Here is an 8,304-nt window from a genome sequence, read left to right on the forward strand (position 1 = left end):
TGAACTTCGTCAAAGGATCAAACCAATAAACAAAGTTTCCCTAGGAAGCACAACCCTCAAAAAGAGCCTTGAGATCAAAGGAGGTGAAATCCATGGATTCCCACTAAAATCCTAGGTTTATAAAAATTTCTAGTAAACAACATTTTTGTTTTAGTTTGCTCATTAGTTTAATTTCTTAGTTTTCTAAAACTAAATTATAGTTCTTTTGCCTCTTACTTTTTCCTACAATTTCCCTTACTTTCAAAATTAAAAAAAAAAGTTTCTAATCTTCAACTATGATCATTTATTTGTAACCATCTTAGGATAGAAGAGACAAAGTGCCTAACACCTTCTTTGTCCCTAAACTGAACTTTCGTACCTTAGATTTCTAAGAAGACCATTTCCCCTTATCTTTTGGATGTGTAAATCACTGCAAGCTAACAAAACAAAATTTTAGAAAATCTTTTATAGGATACTTTAATTGAATGGTGGCGACTTCTAAACCCATGTAGATGAGTTCAAAGCATCTCAAAAGGTTTTGAAGCTCGCGTATTTACATAGATGACTGTAAGATTTTTCATGCCTTGTTCAGTACGAATGGCTTCAAAGCCCCAAGTCTGGCTTCAATGTTTGTTTCCACCAGAAAGCCAGAGACATCATCAGATTTGACTTGATCAAGGCTATTAGGAGCTTCTTCCGAAGTGGCAATTTGCTACATGAAACAAATGCCACTATTGTATACTTAATTCCTAAAATTGATTTACCTAAAACTCTATATGATTTTAGACATATTTCATGTTTTAATTTGTTATATAAGATTATTTTTAAAATTCTTACCAACAGGATCAACCAAGTGACACATAAGCTGGTTGGCCTGAACCAATCTGTTTTTATAAAAGGGAGGAACATGGTTGACAACATCCTCTTCGCCTGCTGGTTAGGAATTACCATAGAAAGAAGACGATTGTTAGGGGTATTGTTAAGATGGATTTAAAGAGAGTCTATGATACTATTGAGTAATTCGTGGGTTCTTTACAAGCCTATGAGGAAAAGCAAAAAAGGAAAAAAAAAAAAAAAGCAAAAGGAGACTATGGAGCAACTACTGCAACTCAACTTGAAGGAAGAAAATTTTGGAAATAATAGAAATCAAAGAGGAAGAGGACATGGCCAAGGACGTGGACGTGGATGAGGAAGAGAAGGAAGGGGCGGCTTCATCAACAACTTCATCAATTCCAACAACTCTAACAACTTCTACAATGAATAAAGAAATTGAAATTCACAAGCAACAAGAGGGCACGGAAGAGGCAACTCATGGTTAAGGAACGACAAATCTCACATCAAATGCTATAATTGTAAAAAGTTCGATCACTATGCCTCCGAGTGTAGGTCACCAAGTAAGGTCAAAGAGAAAGTCAATTTCGTCGAAGATAAAAGAGGAGAAGAAGGTACGTTGCTGCTAGCTTACAAAGACAAAGATGAAGGCTAAGAAAATAGATGGTATCTTGACACCAGCGCTAGCAATCACATGTGTGGACAAAGAAGAATGTTCGTGGAGCTCAATGAAGCAGTAAGAGGGAATGTCTCATTTGGAGATGAATCAAAAATAATCGTGGAAGGCAAAGGTAAAATTCTCATACGCTTAAAAAATGGAGGCCATCAATTCATCTCAAATGTCTATTTTGTGCCCAACATGAAGAATAATATTTTGAGTTTGGGTCAGTTGCTAGAGAAAGGGTATGATATTTACTTAAAAGAAAATAACCTTTTCTAAAGAGACAATAAAAGTAATTTGATTGCCAAGGTGCCCATGTCAAAGAATAGAATGTTCCTCTTTAATATTCAATATGATGTTCCAATGTGTTCAAAGGCGTGCTATAATGACTCATCATGGCTATAGCATCTACGGTTTGGACACCTCAATTTTGGAAGGCTCAAATTTTGGGAGAAGAAGGAAATGGTGAGAGGTCTACCATGCATCAACCAACCCGCTCAACTTTGTGAAGGATGTTTGCTTGGGAAGCAATCCCGAAAAAGCTTTCTGAAGGAGTCATCATCAAAAGCCACAAAGCCACTCGAGCTCGTACACACCGATGTTTGTGGACCAATTAAACCAAACTCTTTTGGTAAGAGCAAATACTTTCTCCATTTCATTGATGATTTTTCAAGGAAAACGTGGGCTTATTTCCTAAAAGAGAAGTCAGAAGTATTTGAGAATTTCAAGAAGTTCAAAGCCCATGCTGAAAAGGGAAGCGATCTTGCTATTAATGCCATGAGATCTGACAGAAGAGGAGAATCCACATGAATCCACATCAAACGAGTTCCAAAAGTACTGCGAAGATCATGGAATTCATCGTCCCTTAATGGTGCCGAGATCCCCCAACAAAATGGAGTGGCAGAGAGGAAGAATCGAACCATACTCAACATGACTCGCAGCATGCTCAAGAGCAAAAGAATGCCCAAGGAGTTTTGGGCCGAAGTGGTGGTTTGTGCAGTCTACTTGGCAAATTGCTCTCCAACAAAATGTGTGTATGAAAAGACACCACAAGAAGCATGAAGTGGAAGAAAGCCCGGAATCTCTCACCTCAAAGTCTTTGGAAGCGTTGCTTATGTTCATGTGCCTGATGAAAAGAGAACCAAGCTCGACGACAAGAGTGAAAAGTACATATTCATCGGTTATGACTCACGATCCAAAGGCTGCAAGTTGTACAACTTAATTACCGACAAGATTCTCATTAATCGTGATGTAGAATTCGATGAAGAAGATTCTTGGGATTGGAACACACAAGAAGATAAGTATGATTTTCTTCCTTACTTTGAAGAAGAAAAAGAAATTGAGCAACCAAAGATGGAAGAGACAAAACAAGAACCTCGAGAGCCAACTACTCCACTAATCTCACCAACTAGAAACCTGCATGAAGATTCGTCATCAAGTGAAAGTTCGAATGAAAAAACACTACGCTTAAGAAGCTTACAAGAACTTTATGAGGTAACCGAAAATCAAAATAATCACTCTTTTGTGTCTCTTTGGTGATTGTGAACCTTTAAGCTACCAAGAAGTGGCAGAAAATAAGAAATGGAGAGATGTCATGGATGAAGAAATCAATTCAATCACAAAAAACAACACATGGGCACTAGCTACACTTCCACAAGGACACAAGGTGATCGGAGTAGAATGGGTATACAAGACGAAGAATGCTAAAGGAGACATGAAGAGATACAAAGCAAGATTGGTGGCTAAAGGCTATAGTCAACGAGAAGGCATTGACTATGATGAGGTTTTTGCTCCAGTTGCTCGTCTTGAAACTGTTAGATTAATAATTTCTTTGGCAGCCCAAAATAGATGGAAGATCTACCAAATGGATGTAAAGTCCACTTTCTTAAATGGTTTCCTTGAAGAAGAAGTCTACATCGAGCAACCATTGGGCTATGAAGTAAAAAGGCATGAAGATAAATTTTTGAGGTTGAAGAGGGTTTTATATGGCCTAAAGCAAGTGCCGAGAGCTTGAAATACTTGAATTGACAAGTACTTTCAAGATAAGAATTTCACCAAGTGTCCATATGAGCATACACTCTATATCAAAGTTAAAAATGGAGATATTTTGATTGTATGCTTGTATGTGGATGACTTGATCTTCACAGGTAGCAACCCGAGTATGTTTGAGGAGTTTAAGAAAGAAATAGCGAAAGAATTCAAAATGACAGACCTTGTACTCATGTCTTACTACCTCGACATTGAAGTAAAGCAAAATGACAAAGGCATCTTCATTACTCAAGAAGGCTATGCTAAAGAAGTGCTTAAGAAGTTCAAGATAAATGACTCTAATCTAGTTGGCATGCCGATGGAATGTGGAATCAAGTTGTCAAAGCATGATGAAGGAGAAAAGGTAGACCCAACTCTCTACAAAAGCCTTGTTGGAAGTTTGCACTACCTAACTTGTACTAAGTCGGATGTTCTCTATGTCGTTGGAATCGTTAGTCGTTATTTGGAAACTCCAACAACAATCCATTTCAAGACTGCAAAGAGAATACTTCGGTACATCAAAGGTACAACCAACTATGATTTGTTTTATTCATCTTCTAACAATTATGAAATAGTTGGATATAGTAATAGCTATTGGAGTGGAGACTTGGATGATAGAAATAGCATCACCGGATTTGTGTTCTTTATGGGAAACACTAATTTCACTTGGATGTCAAAGAAGCAACCAATCTTCATACTATCAACTTGTGAAGCCGAATATGTTGCTGTAACATCATGTGTTTGTCATGCTATCTGGCTAAGAAACTTGTTAAAAGAATTAAAATTGCCATAAGGAAAGCCTATCAAGATTCGTGTTGACAGCAAATCAGCACTCGCACTAGCAAAGAATCCCGTCTTTCATGAAAGAAGCAAACACATTGATACTCGTTATCATTATATACGAGAATGCATTAAAAGAAAAGAAGTAAGGTTGGAGTTCGTGAAGTCTCAAGACAAAGTAGCAGACATCTTTACCAAGCGACTCAAGAGATAAGTTTTTACCAAGTTACAAAGCATTCTTGGAGTCACAAATCAAGTTTAAGGGGGGGTGTTGAAATAATAAACTTGATTTATTATAGGTTGTCTCTAGAATTTTCTTGTATTTGCTAGAGTTTCTAGAATCTTCATTTATTTATTAGAATCTCTTGAAATACTCTTGTATTTTCTAGAACACTCATTTATTAATTGGTATATAGGAGTTATCTAGAATAATCTAAATCACTTAATGATGTCAACTTTGTAAATTAATTAGGATTCTAAGCAGTCCTAGGGAACCCACAAACCCATTAAGTTAGTTAAAGATTTCATTTCCAATCATCTTTTTTTTTTACTGACAGAAAAGACACTCTCTAACATGGTAGTATGCACAAATCCATTATTATTTTTTTCTTGTATCTTAAGGAAAAAATAATGGTTCTTCGCTCACTTTCACATCAGTGTCTTTTTGTTTTACTCGATTTAGAAGGACTCTTTCCATTGAGTCATTCTAAACTAATTGTGCTCAACACCGCTAACATGTCGGTCTCCCTAGAACCAAGGGCAAAGTAAGGATTTTTGGTCGTTGGGGGCTAAATGCAAACGACAATCCATAATCTTGGTTTCCTTTTATACCAATGTCGGGCTCATCACTACAAACAATAATTGGGTTATAGTCCCCTTAATAAGTGACCATTGTAGGATAAATAATGTTTAACCTATCCAACCTCATCTTTAATTCAATATTTTCAAATTGTTATATTCAGATGACAAGTGTTTGCTCCAGATTGTACTAAATTTTTCATAATATCCCTCTATTTTCACTTTCTTGACATACCCCTTAACCTCAATCTTCACTTACCAACTTAATTTGTCAGTCAAACCCATAATTCAGTAACATAATGTGGCGATAAGACCTACATCATAGTAAGGCAGTCGGATCCATAACTCACAAAATCCAAGTTTTATGAAATTATCCTCATTTGGAAAGTCTACCTAGAACACTTAGTGAATGATTGAAGTTATGATCTTTGAAGAAGATCTTGCTTCTCAAAGAAAGATACATCACTCTTAAAGAAGTCCTCACTTCTCAAATCAAAGTAAACGTTACACTGAGTCCCTGCGACTATAAAATGGAAGAGCCACAGCTCTAAAATCGATGTGATGCCAAGTCACCATGACTATAAACTTGAAGATCTATAGTTCTAAAGTCGACGTGGTGCCAAGTTACTGGATTATGAAAACAAAAACCTTCGTTCTTCAAGAAACTCTCACTTCTCCTCAAAGAGCCCGTGCTCTCCAAGAAGTTCCCTATTCTCCTCAAAGACCTCACACTCTCCAAGAAGTTTCATTTCTCCTCAAGGAACCTTCGTTCTCTAAGAAGCTCCCATTTTTCCTTAAAGAGCCCTCGCTCTCCAAGAAGCCCCTACTTTGTAATAAGAGCTTGGTTTTTTTGGGTTGAACCAAGTAATCACATACATTAATTTTGAAAATGAAAAAAAAAATCAGAAGGGCTCACTCAACACTTAAGGTTTACTAATGGCAATATTGAGTTCTTCAAGTCCTTATGTCCACGAGAACTTTTTGACGGTCTGATGTTCCAATCACGTCTTCAAGTTTTTTAGCTCTTTGTGCTTCACTCATTCCTTCAACATCAGCTCCTTGCTCCAATAGATGTGTCAATGTGTGCAAGGGTTGAGAGAATGTGAACAAGGGATCAAATGAGAGGTTTAGGAAGGTAGAAGGCAGATTCATCTAAGTTAGACTCATGTGAGTAGATAAGGTTTTCTAAGTGTGGAAAAGGAAGAGCTAAACGTCTCTAGGATTTGATACAAGCCACAAATGAACTCAATAGATGAGTTTTATAGACATTTGGGAGGAGGGGAGTTTGAAAGCTACTGGTGGCACAAGGAAACAACAAAGGGCACCAGAGGCTCAACGATAAAAATTATGATCGTTAGGGGGTTCTGTCGACAACGCCGTAAGCCACCATGGTGTTTAACCGGCGGTGTTGGGATCCCATGGGTGGCATCGATAAAAACTAGGTAGTTTGCTATCAACGGCCCTGGTGAATGTCATTTCAGGTCCAGTCACAATTTCGAAAATGCCATTTTGGCTATTTCGAGCTCCCGAAAACTCCGATGAACAAATCATTTGGGGATTTGTAGATTGTACCAACATAAGATCCCCAAAAACATATCAAGGGGTAAATCATGGCCTAAGGGTGGTAAAATAATCAAAATACCCTTTTAGTTATTTCACGTTAGTGTGAGTTCTTAAAAAGTCCAATGATTAAACAATTTAGGGATTTAGTAAATCTTACCTATATATGATCCCCAAAAACCATCAAGGTTAGGAGATGGTAAGGGTGGTAAAGCTACTAAAATTCCCTTTATGACCATTATACCTCCCGATAAGCCCTTTTTGGCTCCTAGAAGTTTTGATGAATGAACAGGTCAAGAAACAAGTTTTTATAACCAATATGGATCGACTAACAATCACATAAGTGTTGGGAAATGGATCAGTGGTCTCATTACCTTTTAGATTTTGTGCACACACATTATGAGTATTTTGTCGATATGCTTGAGGTTGAGCGATTTTAACGGAGTCTTCATATGTTTTGAATTATAAACCAGTCCGACATACAACTTAAGTATCGAGATTGACAAAATATGGAACTAACAATCTCCCATCTTGTCAATTACGAGATAAAACTTAATCTAAATCAAATAGATTGGAAAACATTCCTAGAATAACCAACACACTTACACCCAATAGAATCTTACAAAAAATGTTTAAATATAAAAGCCTAAGATTCTAACTACTTCGCTCCCCCTTAGTTATTGTTCCCTTTGCTCCTCCTAAAAGGTTTACCTATAGGATCTAATTGGGACAATACACACAGGTAGAAACTATATTCTCCTATTTTTTGTCTGTATTTGACAAATGACGCAATCAACCCAATGTCGATATAATATTGTAAACACCCCATTTTTACGTCTGCCTAATTCGATAATTTCTCACCCGACTATTATGAATTCTTAATGATGAGTACAAAGAACTCGATGACTTACGAGCACTGTACCTGATTTCTCCCGTTTTTAGTCATTCCATCTCCTTTACTCGTTATGACTCGACATAAAACCTTACACATGTTTAGGATCGCCACATCTTACATTCGATTTAGCAAGTACGCACGCTTAGGTTCATTAAACATTTTGATAACTTAGAGATCTCACGATGCTAGGAAAATCTGACCTCAAGACTTAGAAATAATCACATTAAGACTGAAAGCAATTTCATGCAAAAATTAGTGAAAATCTACAAAAATCAACAAAATGACGAAAATACCCCTCATGAATCTTGAACCTCCGAAAAATCTTGAAAGTACCTCCGTTAAATTCAGAATATGATTTTCAGTCTAATGGGATCCAAATCAACGAAAATAGAAAAATTTATGAAAAATCACAAAAATGACTGAAACACCCCTCAATGTCCAACTTTGACTATTAGGAAAACGTGATAAAAAATAAATCATCAACAAATTTATGTTCATCATAAATCTAAAGAAATTTCCACATGAAAAGATGAAAAAATAAATTGAAATTTTTAACCTTAATTAAACAACCAAAGTAAAAAAATTAAACAACCAAAATTGAAAATTTTAACTTCAATTAATCAACCAATCAAAATAAATAAAAATCCAATCGACAAAAATTGAAATTAAAATCCAACTAACCAATCAAATTAAAGTTAAAAATCAATCAACCAATTCAAATTCAAATTAAAGATTAATCAATCAATGCAAATTAAAATTCTGCTAAAACCCA

Source organism: Akebia trifoliata, chromosome 14 (assembly GCF_017979445.1).
Source record: "Akebia trifoliata isolate Shusen 1 chromosome 14, ASM1797944v1, whole genome shotgun sequence".
NCBI classification, from domain to species: domain Eukaryota; kingdom Viridiplantae; phylum Streptophyta; class Magnoliopsida; order Ranunculales; family Lardizabalaceae; genus Akebia; species Akebia trifoliata.